This window comes from Musca domestica, unplaced genomic scaffold (assembly GCF_030504385.1).
Source record: "Musca domestica strain aabys unplaced genomic scaffold, Musca_domestica.polishedcontigs.V.1.1 11, whole genome shotgun sequence".
Classification (NCBI taxonomy): domain Eukaryota; kingdom Metazoa; phylum Arthropoda; class Insecta; order Diptera; family Muscidae; genus Musca; species Musca domestica.
This window is the reverse complement of record NW_026712133.1, coordinates 13,542,173-13,553,467: the sequence shown is the minus strand read 5'-3', so window position 1 is coordinate 13,553,467 and position 11,295 is coordinate 13,542,173. Positions and strand designations below refer to the sequence as shown.

At 33.1% G+C, this 11,295-nt stretch overlaps 1 long non-coding RNA gene across 1 annotated transcript; it reads left to right on the top strand.

Annotated features, from left to right (window-relative positions):
• Nucleotides 1–8,876: 8,876 nt before the first annotated feature.
• On the top strand, nt 8,877–10,799 carry LOC131805848 (uncharacterized). Its single transcript, XR_009343854.1, has 3 exons — nt 8,877–9,107; nt 9,719–9,828; nt 9,909–10,799. It is a non-coding gene; the product is annotated as an uncharacterized LOC131805848 (long non-coding RNA).
• Nucleotides 10,800–11,295: the final 496 nt, after the last annotated feature.

Sequence of the window (11,295 nt, the reverse complement as noted above, 5' to 3'; positions counted from 1 at the left end):
ACGCTATCAGCTGTTTCGTAAATGCAAATACTGTCATGACATTACTATTACATTAACAAAGGACAGTTCACAAAACACAAAAGTTGTGTGCCAGGACTAAAAAGTTTCTACTACTTTTGACCAAAAAGCCATTGCCGTACTCCAAATGTTTAATTATCTTTAAACAAATACGGCACTCTTTCTCTTTAGAAATAAGTTTAGCGATTAAAAGTGGAAATCTGTCAAAATAGCGAATTTGAAATTTCATTCAATTCAATTCCACGTGGTATTTGATGTTTCTAATGAAACCAAATGCACAATTTTTGCTCTGTTCCAGAACCTGCAAGAATCTACGATTTTTGCATTTTTTTTCGATTTCATAAAGGAAAAATCAGTTATCGTAGTAAAAACTTTTACATTTTTGCAGCTCTGGAACAGGCCGTTTGTTATATTTTTGTAGTAGACAGCATTTTTAATGGGAATTGAAATCTTTCAACTTGGTAGAAGAATACAGGTAGATACATTAACGTTTGGGAACATAGATATGTCAACATTTTTAATTTTTTTTTTTTTTTTTCAAAAATAATTAGATATTTATATGTTTTCTTATACGATGCCCATCGATGGTTCTTATTATATGCATTTCTCAATAATTTTAACGAATTTGAATAGTTTTTCATTCACAATTTTTAGTTTTAAGTTTGGTTTGACAGTTCATTGTCCCAGTAGCTGTGTCGATGCGACTAACTGAATTCTTCTACCATGGTAGCTTTATTATTGTTGATATGATTTTGACGTGTTGAATCTCTTCCAATCCCAAACTTTCTCAACCATTTTTTTTCTATGACAGCCACGTCAATTTTTTACAGTTAATTTTTTTGCTATAAGAGAACGAAGATAATATGTGCGCAAATGTTCTCTTGTGAAACCACATTTATCTCACATGGCAATACGTTGTTGTAATTAGAGAGCAATGAAAGTTCTTTACAATAATTTCAATTTCTTTCCTAGTATTTACACAGACTAAAACTACACCGTTTTTATTTGTAATTTGAAAATTCAATTTTTTTTAATTTGAATGATTTTAATTATAAATTCCATTTGTAATTCTGATTACTGCAATTCGAATGATTTCCACTCTATTATAATTTGCGGAAAAAGTTCTATACATGGCTCAATAAGAAAGGTTGCTCAACTTCAAAGAAAGTAGACAAATGCAACTCTGTGCTATATAGTTATAGCCATGGTACATTAAGGAAGTAGAACAGCTTCGTAAAACTACAAAAATACAGCCCTGAGGCTATGCCCGCTTCCTGTCGGACTCATTCAAAATTATTGTTTTCATTTTTTTTCATATTTTTCCTCATTTTTAAAATGAGTTAAATATCGCGAAAAATGAATAAAATGTCTGGATTTTTCTCTCAAAAATATAATCCTAAATGTTCAATGTTTCAATTTCATGGCTATACTGGTTTATACCTTTAATGTGCGAGTCGCAATTCATGTGTCTTCCAATCATTGCTTTTGAAAATATTTTTCAAAACAATTAATACATACACAAAATTGGCAGAAGCCGGGCACACTTAGAAAAAAATTGTAATCAGCTGTTAGCTCCACCTTTCCTTTTTGTTGTACCATGGTTATAGCATATTATTCATCTTACCTAATGAAGAGTTGTCGTTGGAAGAACAAACAAAAGGAAAATTACTGTCAATTTTGTTTTAAATTTTGTAAACTTCATCGCAATAGGCGTCAACAAATGAAATGTAATGAATCGACATACATTCTTAATTTGAAAAATGTGAAAACAACCGGAGCCCAGTTAATAGAAAAACAATTTAAGATTTTGGAATCTGTGCGGCTTCCTGAACAACAAGAAGACGGTAGGTCTTTTGTTAAAGAAGGCAACGCCCAAGATGATTTTGGACTGAGACAGGTAAGTTGACGAGATGACTATGTTCCAAATGTATTATATTTAATTGACAACTTTTGTGTTTCGCACAGACAGGTTTTGGATCTTTTCCATTATCGCTTGGATATTTCTGCAATGTTGTTTCAACGAATGCATAGGCCCAGTTTACCGGGCAAATATTTGATTGTATTTTCAACGGCAACGAGCTCTTGTGCAGATTTTTAGATGCTGGCTTCAAAACAAAAAAAGACGATAATAGGATTACGTGGAAAGTCGCGAAGCATTCCTTTCCCAGGTCTTTGTTTTTGGGTCAGATAATTGATCTCACCGCGAAGATCTCATGAGCGTATAGGTTTGAAAACATTGTGCCTGTAACCACGTAAAGTTCTACTATTATTAAACTAGTTCGAGCTCCTTATATCAGATTTTACTAAAATAGGAGTTGAAATATATTTCACAGCCTGTTTTTTGGTGGAATTGTTCAATTTGCTTACAAATATGCTTCATGCTTCAATGGAGCCTACAGCATTTTTTGCCTCTAACAACTCGAGTTTAGGATTTCTTATTTCGCTTTCTTGAGTTAAGAAAAAGTTAAAAATTTTTCTAAAAGTTTGTATGAAAATTTAATTTTATAATTTAGCAATTTTCGTTGAAACTTTTCCTGAGATGCGTGCGAATCCACAATCTCTTGTTGCCAGAAGTCTTCGGTAAAATTGACCTCCTCGTTCGTAGGAGTTGATGTGCCTCCACTTGAAATAAATGAAAAATATTGCTTTCAATGGTGGTCTATTTCAAATATGTTAAAAAATACCATGGCATAAGTGGATAATGTCGCAATTCTGGAACCGCGAGGGTAAGAAACCTCATTTTCGAGCTATTACCAGTCTTTTGTTGAGGATTGAAGTGGTCAGAGCATATTTTTGCATCGGCTGGAAAATGCATTCCACAACTTACACCCCATTCCAACCTTTTCTTCTCATCCCGCGGAACGCTAAAAATGTAATTTTGCCAGCAACATATTTTGTTTTTCAAATAAAGCAAACTCTCATTTTTATTTTATTTCTTAGAACAAAAACCTTTATTTTTCTCATTAACGATTTTGTTCATTTGCGTATTGTCCATTCTAAATAGGAGTCATCTAATTCAGGTCTATTTTTTTTCCAAAAGCCCTTGAATCAACAATTAGAACTTTTCTACATTTACATCTGACTTTGACATCGTGTTATGCACGACTCCTCCGCTATTTATTGCCGCAATGAGAGTTACATGTTGGCAATACAATGTTTGCCCTTGTCCCTTGCCAGAGCGTGCTTGACTTTATCGTAAATGAAGATAAATTTCCGGGCACATTTTTGCCTTAACTCTTATGTCTTGGGCTCGTTCATCCGTTCCCCTTCTTATGGAGGCCAACTTCAAAGCAATTTTTAATTCCTTTAAACATTTTTTATGGTACTTATCTCAAGAGTTTTGTTTTTATTAGTTTGAGGGTAATACCTGGATGATTGTCCACGTAAGACTCTACGAAACTTAGGACTTGTGGTGTTAGTTTCTTAGTTAATCTATCCCCTCAAGTTTATTTTCCATTATTTTGTTTGTATCTTTTAATCAACGTTTTCTGAATTTATTTTTATAGAAGTCATTTTGGTAGCCTCGGGTATTGTTAGCTCTTCTTCAAGAGTTCATTAGAGCTAAGGCAACAATATGGTCACTTTACAGAGTGGGTACCTCAACAAAGGAAAAAATACTTTGATTTATGAATACGGGTTTAATCTCAAAAAGACTGCTCTTATTACGTCTTAACTATCTCACAAGCTGTGAATCGGGATAATAAGATGAATAATATGCTATTCCTAGCTAAATTTCGTATTTCACACCTGTGCATTCAATTTACAACAATAGGGGCCGACATTTATTTAGCGTATAGTATTAAGAATAGTTTTGTGAAAATATTTAATATGCATTCAATAAAGAAAAATTTGTTATTGTCTTAATACTATATTGCTCATTTTTTTATTTCAATAGTTTCAAAAGATTTCAACTGTGTGTGGGAGGTACCAGAAATAGTGAACCGATATATTTCTATCTGCACACTTAATTTCATATTTGTATCAATATTAGGCATTTTTAGGAAAACTGGGCTCAGATTTCGCATTTGAATATAATCGTTTTTCTTCAACATTTGTGGAAGAGATACCAAAAAATGTGAACCCACCCCAGCCATAGTTTGTAAACACTGTTGCCACATTTGTTAGAGTTCTACCATAATGGGTAACTTTTTTTCAGAACCGGTACTTGGTAACTTTTAAGATGTAAAATCAAGATTTTATCATTTTCCCAATTTCCCATCAACAACTATGTGAAGTTACACCAAATTATTTAACTGCGTCATATACTCACCTCTATTACATATGCATGCTGTGCTGATAACCTTGGTTTCGACTTTAATCTATTGTTTGTTAATACACACTATCTTTGAAAATTGTCGCAACAAAATAAGTCTAAGCTAAGTATGAAAATTGTGAACAAATTAAAAATATTTCTCAGCTTGTGTTCAGCATGAATAAGTAAGTATAAACATTACTCTTTTATTACAAACTAGCTGGCCCGGTCCGCGTTGCCGGCCCGTAGTTTTTGTCTATTATGCATATTTTTCAAAGCATAATTATTCATAGATAAGAATGTTATAAATGTTCACGAACTGGTCGATTAGTTTTTAATTTTTAGTCAAATGAGCAGTAATTTGGAATTTACTGTACTTTGTACACCTCATAATTGAGGGCTAATTGATTTAAGAATAGCCAAAGTTAATTACTCTTTTAAACCCATTAGCACCTCAGATTGTGCATCAGAGTCCTCATAAGTCCCCCTAACCATGTCGGTCCATGCTGGCCCGGTCCGCGTTGCCGGCCCGTAGTTTTAGTCTTTAATGCAAATTTTGCATAGCATAATATTTCACAAATCTAGCTCATAAAGGTGAACAAATTTTAATATAAATATTGATTCGACTAAATAGAAATAAATAACTATGGAAGGAGGGCAAAATAATTTCTGAATAGTCAAAGTTAATTACGCTTTTACACCCATTACCATAGCACCTCAAATTGCGCATTAGAGTCCCCAAAAAGTCTATGTTCTTGTTCATGGTAAAATTCAATAACGATTAAACAATACCCGCGTTGTTATCCGCCAATCGGTAAACATCACCATAGATCGGCGGGCCTGGGGACTATATGGTGACTGTACCAAAATATTTACGTATGTTGACATTTTTCTGTAAGATGGTTCTCTACTCACAAAGTAGCCTAAATACAGCAAATAATGGCCAAATCAGTTGAAAAACGTGGCCAAGACCACGGTCACAGCTGTCAGGTCAGGGATACATTTATATAAGGGTTATACCAAAACGTGGCCCAACCAATATTCTCTTGGGGGTTACAAATTCAATAGAAAACAACATTTTTTTTCTGACCACCAATTAGATGTGAAGGTGGACTTGGGAATACGCCAATGTGGGGACTTTACTTAAATAAATTCCTATGTGGCAATTATCTGTATGGTTCCCTACCCCAGAGTAGCATAAATACAACCTTTAGCCAAGTCAATTAATGAATGTGGTCAAGACCAAAATGAGCCCTACTCTGAAAATTTCAAACTTTATGCGAAGAGGTTCTCTACCTCCTTAGAAACAAAAATGCCAAATAATGGCTAAAATATTAAAAAAATAGCCAAGACACCAAAAATAGCTTAAATCATACGATGGTTACATAAATATGAAATCGCGGTGTCCCTTATCCGTGAGTTATGATCGATATCATGACCTATCTTGAATGTTTGGGAAGAATTTCTGGAAGGATAGAAATCTTTATCTTACTAAAAGTCCCATTCGCTCTACTATTTTCCACCCTTTATATTTGGTATTTTTCTGATTGTACATTGGACGGATTATTGTGACAGGAAAGGAGTAGTTCCACGCTTTGAAATGATCCCCATTAGGCTTTTCCGGCAATTTTTGTTTGTTCAAATGTGTTCGCAGCTTCCAGCTGAACCACGATGTCGGCCCTGGAGTTGAAAGGTAGATGTCAGTTGTCATCGTATTTTCCACTTATTTCATTTTTTGGTGAAAATTTGTATATAGTGAAAAATTATTCTTTATTTTATTCGCAAAAAATTTACTGAATTCAATTAGATAATACAAATTGAAAAAAAAATTGACAAAAGAAGAATAACACATTGAAAAAATCTTCAACTTGTTCGCTGATTTTTTTACAGCAAATGTTTAAAGATCCTTATATAGTTTGTCAATAGAATGTACTTCTATTTTAAAATTCGATTCCATTAAATTATTTCGACATCATCTATTCCGTTTCGCCACACATAATTCGGTACTAAGCTTCCATGTAACTCGCCATCAATTTCATTTCTCAAGAAATCAAGTCAATTAAATAAATTGGTATTAATATTTGAATTCAAAAAAAAAAAAATATATAAAAAACACTACAAATGTACATTAGAAAAAAGTAAGTAAAAATGGAAAAAAATCATGCAAAATAAAACATTACTATTGTACATTTCAAAAGTCAAAATGAAAATGTTAAAATATCACATTTTTCCGCGATTTTTTTGGATATTATCCTTTTCGGAGAGGAGAAAATTCCGAATTTGTTTGAATCGTTAAAATCAGTCCAGCGGTTCTTAAGTTATAAGCGTAGTAACTAACACAACTTTCTTTTATATATATAGATATATTGAAATAAATATTCGTCTAGATTTATCATTAAAAAGCATAAACTGGCCGGGCAGTGACGGTGGACATGAATCTTCCAAGGAACATCGATAAAAAATTATTTGACATGGTGCATATTTCTTACAGAAATTATGAGAAAAATACAAAGAGAACCAGAAAGTTTCGTTCGGAGTGAAAGCAGCCGTTTTCTTGAGAAACATAACATCCACGATGGGGTCCACAAAATTACCATTTATTGTGGATGAAACAACGGACGTATCGGATCGTAAATGCTTGGTATTGGTCGTGAGTGTTGACAAAATTTTTACTCAATCAAGGACAGGTTTTTATCTTTATTGGAATTGGTTCAAGTTGACGCGAATTTCATATATGAAACAACAAAATGTTTTTTCGATAGGAATAATATACCCATTTAAAACCTAATTGGTTTAGCAACGGATGGAGCAAGCACAATGTCTGGAGAATTAAATGGCTAAAAGCAAAACTTAAGTGCGACACAGATTCCTTTATATATAAAATGTACATGCCATTCATTGTACTTGTGTTGAAGCTGCGCATCCTGATGACTGACACTGAATCTTGAAAATCTGAGCAGAAAACTGTAAAATTTTTTCGACCATAGTTCTAAAAGAATCAACGAATTTTAAGAATTTAATAGCATGTTTATATTAAAGCATTTTTCTGGATAACCCCTTATTATACCCTACAACACTATGTGTTGGGGGTATTATAAGTTTGATTGGCCCAAAAATTATGTAACACCTCGAAATATTGGTTTCCCACATAGGAAAGTATATATGGATCATCCTATCTCGCCGAGCTGAGTCGATCTAGCTATGTATGTCCGTCCGTCCGTCTGTCCGTCTGTCCATGTTAATTTGTAATCACTCTACAGGTCGCAATTATGGCCCGATCTTCACGAAATTTAGAATGGAGGTGGGTCTGGGGTCAGAATAGAACCCTATTTCTTTTGGAGATGATCGCCAAATGTTTAGGGGTTGAAATGGATCAAATACTGAAAAAATGTCGGATTTTGCAGTAGCTATACAGGCCGCAATTATAGACCAATCGACGCGAAATTTCGCATGTAGCTAGAGTTTAGGGCGGGCAAGAAGCCTACCAATTTGAGTGGTCATCGGATAATATTTAGCGGGTAAAATAGACCATATCTTTTGTGTTGAAAAAATTCAAAATTTTTCATTAAACCGCGAATATTTTAAATTCCGGCGAAATCACAAAGTCATGACAAGGTTACTTCTGATCTTTATATTGATGTTAACATCCAACAAAATGGATATATAGCAAAATATGTGCGATATATATGTTTATCAAAGAAGATATGCTTGAAAAATCTCTTATATGTCGAGAACGGCTGAACTGATTTCGACAGTTCTCATTAATTCAGAATGGCCTGAATGGCAGGAAGGAAAAAACGTCTAAAAAATCACATAAAAATATCTCTCTAAAGATGAAAATATTGATTTTGTAAAATTTTCTCATATTTTTTCAATTTTGTCATATTTTTGGCACATTTTCATTTTGAATTAAGCATTTGGTAATATTTCTACAGCTAACAAAACTAAGTAGTTAGGATATCAGGATATCATATACAGATCGCATTTATGGCCCGATCCTTACGAAATTTTGCATGGAGATAAGATGAGGGTCAGAATAGAAGCCTACTCTTTTTGGAGATGATCGCCATATATTTAGGGGTTGAAATGGACCAAAAAACTGCCAAATTGTCTGCAGGTCGTATTCCCCAAATTGTCTGCAGGCCCGATTCTCACGCACATTTGAATGGGGGTTACCGGACATTACAAAAGCCAAGTAGTTTTGGATGGGCATCCAAAAATATTCAATGTGTGAAATAGTTTGCCAACTTTTGTAGACAAAATACGAAAATGTCCATTCCAGTGACTTTTTGGAGAATTCACAAATACAGGAAAGGCGCGCTTCTGACTATTTCGTTAACGCAGCAAATTAGTTTAAGTTGCTATTATTCGAAAATTAGAGAACGAAACCTGATGGTTTTCTTTTATTATTTGTTACAATATCTTGTGGAATTCTTTCGATATCTCGCCTATATAAACTGTATCGTTTATTATAGTGTTGTAGGGTATTCAACTGTCGGCCCCGCTCGACTGTAGCCTTTGCTTACTTGTTATCAAGATATATTTGCTTAATCTGGATTTATTCAACAAGATTTGTCACACAAATTTAAATCTACTCATAACCAGATTTATTTGAAATCTTCCACAAAATTTTGATACTAATGTTTTGCAACACTGATTAATACGAAAAAAATGCAACTGTTTTTTAAAATACCGTATGTATCAAGTGTTTCTATAAACTATTTGTTTACATTTCCCTCATTTGTGTCAAACGTTAGCAAGCATAACCAAAAGAAAATAGTTTTGAATATTTCAAAAAAAAAAGGAATTATAATATGGAAAACGAATGTGCAGAAAGGTAAGTAAATATAAAAACATAAGAATAACACCAATGATCTTTTTTGTTTACAGAAAATTGATCAGGCGAAAAAGAAAGCGGTGGTCGATAGATGCTGAAGACATATTACTGTCCATATAGGAAAAAATTCTTCCGAAAATCAGAGGCGTGCGTAAAAACTCTCACATATATAGTGAGATGTCCACAGAATTGGCAGCAAGTGGTTTTATCTATGATGGGGAAGAAGTAAAAAACAAAATACACAATATTACAAACAAATACCGATAAGATATGTTGATGAAGATGCAGTCTTTATACTGACCTGCACCATATTTTGCAATCAATTCTTGTCCAATACGAATTGGGGTGGTTCTTTCCTCTTGACCGGTTGTTGTGGTTGTTTACACCCCACGATGTATATATATTCTTGATCAGCATACAATTCTGTGTCGATTTAGTGTCTGTATGTCTGTCCGTGAATCAATTTCGAACTAAAGGAAGTAGGTATCGATGGACCACATAGGCCCACGTTTTGTTATGGTCCTCACATAACTTTATATTATATATCTTATTAAAGTTCAATGTTTCCCTTTATTATATTCTAAAGTATTGACATAATGTTTTCTTTTCAGTGAAGAAAAGAAGGAAATTGGCCCTTCTAGTGGATCGCCTTCAAACTGGTGTTTGTATGAGCGGGTGCATGGAATACTTGGCGGATACAAATTCCACAATATACAAACGTGTATGTATGCATATAGTTTTTATTCCAAAATACAACAATCTTGTATTTCGGTAAATAAATCTGCATTTTGCTACCCTTAGTGGATTTAGGTAACCTTTTTCGGAGTTACCGACACAAACCGATAAAAGTAAAACGCAATATTATGACTGAAAAGTGCAAATAAATGTTAACAATAATGTTGGTATTGGTACGGCTTAGCGTTAACATACCAAGATATTGCCTGATGGTATGCATTTTTTGTAGATACGCCTTTTGTGGAATTTGTCGATGATGAATCTATTGAGTGTATTAAAATTTTAAGTTGCGATATGGAAGTTCCTGTTGAAGAATCAAAACCAAAAAGAGCGAAGAAAAGTGACAAAGAAAATACTAAAATAATTAAACAAAATATAGAAGCTACTAACAAGGAGTTAGTAGAGTGTGTTAAATACATGAATAATTTAACTGAAAAAGGACTCAATATACAAAAAGTCATTGCTGAGACCGAAAAAGAGCGGAACGAAATCCTTAAGGAATTTGTAGATATTTTTAAAAATAATAATTCCAAGTAAATTACAAGTACTTGATTTTTTGACGCACATTTTTAAAGGATATTTTTTTTTGTAGTATAAATACATTGATCAAAAAATTAATTAATATCACTAAAAATTGTTATGCTTTTTTTAAGAATTTTAGCTATTACATTAATGTATTCTTTAATACAAATGCACAGACGAATATAATTCATTATTATTATTTAAATACTACCTTACTTCCTTTTTCAATCTTATTTAAAATAAAAACATTTAATATATACCATTACTTTAGTGTGATATCTACATTAATAAAACTGGACATTTTGGTTGAGGATCACCCTTGGTCCGAAGTGGTCAAATAAGGTTGGAATAGTTGGAAATTCGTTAGGAAAAGTACTGAATATGATACCCTTTGTATTTGATGAACCAGTAAATTAGAACTCTTAGATTTAGCATGAGGATCACTGATGGAGTGTTTGATATGTACGAAAAGTACTAAAATGTAGTACATTACTACAAATAATGTTTGTTCATTTTTTGTTTTTGTTAAGTTTTTTTGTCTAATTTTTTTTGGAAATTAAGAAAACAATATACTTAAATTTCTTATTATTGCATTTTTATTTGCTTTAATTTTTCTCTTTTTTATATATAATTTTTATAAATAGTTTTAATTAAAATGCATTGAGGAAAGTCCATTGCTTGGAATCCTTTGACATTTTCATCTATCTTGCTCTCTGTAACAATGTTGCTGGGTAGGTAGTCCGATGATAATACTTCCCACACCTTTACACAAAACTCATTAAATATGACGCAGACAGTAGCTTTGGATGCGCCAAAAAGGCGTCCTATTCTAGCGTATTCGGTGGAAGACCTCAAAGTGTACTACAAAGCTATAGCAACCCTTTTTTTATTGGAATGCGCTTCATGAAAGTAGTGTCCCGCTTTTCTATGG